This window comes from Myotis davidii, unplaced genomic scaffold, assembly GCF_000327345.1.
Source record: "Myotis davidii unplaced genomic scaffold, ASM32734v1 scaffold698, whole genome shotgun sequence".
NCBI lineage: Eukaryota > Metazoa > Chordata > Mammalia > Chiroptera > Vespertilionidae > Myotis > Myotis davidii.
This window is the reverse complement of record NW_006290032.1, coordinates 914881-916918: the sequence shown is the minus strand read 5'-3', so window position 1 is coordinate 916918 and position 2038 is coordinate 914881. Positions and strand designations below refer to the sequence as shown.

The 2038-nt window shown below is 48.2% G+C and overlaps 1 protein-coding gene across 1 annotated transcript in view; it reads left to right on the top strand.

Moving 5' to 3' along the window:
• The window catches only part of LOC102768739 (bifunctional heparan sulfate N-deacetylase/N-sulfotransferase 4), a 145663-nt gene that overhangs the window by 140031 nt on the left and 3594 nt on the right, over positions 1-2038 (top strand). The window lies entirely within an intron of this gene.

Genomic DNA, 2038 nt, shown 5'->3' with positions numbered 1-2038 from the left:
TCCCGGGCGACGTCGCAAGCACGCCTCTCCTTGTCCGGCTTGGGCTTTCATTGTTCTGCCTGTGAGTCCTGAGCAGAAATCCTGCTTTTCAGTTGCTTCCATGTGGAGCTCAAACAAGTAAATGAGGCCACACCTCGTTTCTCCTGTAACTTCCTGCAGCCCCGGGAGCCAAGCGAGTTAGAAACCTGGGGCCCAGGGCCCTGAGCTGCCTGCTGGGGTCACCGGCTCCAACAGAAGTGAGGTTCTCCAACCGCCCTCGCCTGGCTCACTGTCCCCAAATATAACACATCGTATTTTACCCTTTTTAAATATATTTTTATTGATTTCAGAGAGGAAGGGAGCGGGGAGAGAGAGAGAGAAACATCAATGATGAGAGAGAACCATGGATCGGCTGCCTCCTGCACGCCCCACACTAGAGATGGAGCCCCCAACCCAGGAATGTGCCCTTGACCTGGAATCGAACCGTGATCTCCTGGTTCATAGGTCGATGCTCAACCACTGGGCCACACTGGCCGGGAGTGTTTTACACTTTTAATTCTCTCCTTGAAAGGTATGAACCTTTTGAACTGTAAAAACATACAGTATTTTTCCAAATTAGAGTGTTTCATTCATGATTGTATTCACGGAATTTTTTTTATTTTTTTTAAATATATTTTATTGATTTTTTACAGAGAGGAAGGGAGAGAGATAGAGAGTTAGAAACATCGATGAGAGAGAAACATCGATCAGCTGCCTCCTGCACATCTCCCACTGGGGATGTGCCCGCAACCCAGGTACATGCCCTTGACTGGAATCAAACCTGGGATCCTTCAGTCCACAGGCTGACGCTCTATCCACTGAGCCAAACCGGTTTCGGCGGAATTTTATTTTTATTACATTAAGTCATTGTATATACAGAGCGGGGCAAAAGTCGGTTTACCGTTGTTTGAAGGGAAAGAATACAGTAATGAATATGTAAGAATACAAGAATAAACTCTGTTTGCAGTACCCACAGCTGCCACCCTACGTTTGCCCGCCCTGTAGACCATGGAAGGATTTCGGAGACATTGACTCACTCGGGCAGAGAGTCAGGGTGAGGATTCATATGCTGAGGGTCCTTCATCGTGGGCTGTCGTCTTGATGACGAGGCCTTGATCCTTATGGGTGAACAAGGAAAACATGGGACTTCGTCACTTCAATGTAAGCTCGGACTAAAGGTGTGTTTTTCCACAACAGAACAAAGATGCTAAAACAGAGACAGTCCAGCCTCGCTTCTCGAACGTCTCCCATCTCGAACGATTCGGTTCTCGACCAAGTTGTTCACAGAAAAAAAATGTCTCGGTTGTCAGCCACATCTTCCGTGTTTGGCCTGATAACCCTTCCAGGCTGATACCGCAGCAGACAAGACGCGTCCGGCCCCGGCTAGCACAGGAGAGAATGCTTTTGTTGCTGGCGATCAGCACAGTTTTAAAACATGAAGAGGCCCGGGGGAGTGCCGATGTTGTAAAGGTGTGAACGTGCTCACACAACAGCCGTCCCAGGCACTTGAAGAGGTGGCAGAGCTGGTGTTGGTTTGGATCAAGGGGGAGCAGTTAGGCAGTGACCGCATTTTGGGGCAGTGATTCAGGAAAAATCCCTGTAAGGCCAGAAGGGATGGTTCGAGAAGTGTAAGAAGAGAAGTGTAAGAAAAGAAGTGTTGCCCTGACTGGTTTGGCTCAGTGGATAGAGCATCGGCCTGGGACTGAAGGGTCCCGGGTTTGATTCTGGTCAAGGGCATGTACCTTGGTTGCGGGCACATCCCCAGTTGGGGGTGCGCAGGAGGCAGCTGATCGATGTTTGTAACTCTCTATCCCTCTTCCTTCCTCTCTGTAAAAAATCAGTAAGATATATTAAAAAAAAAAAAAAAAAAAATAGATATCTCATACCTGTCAGAATGGCTATCATCAACAAATCAACAAAAGACAAGTGCTGGCGAGAATGTGGAAAAAAAGGAACCTTCGCGCACTGCTGGTGAGACTGCAGACTGGTGCAGCCACTGTGGAAAACAGTATGGAGGTTC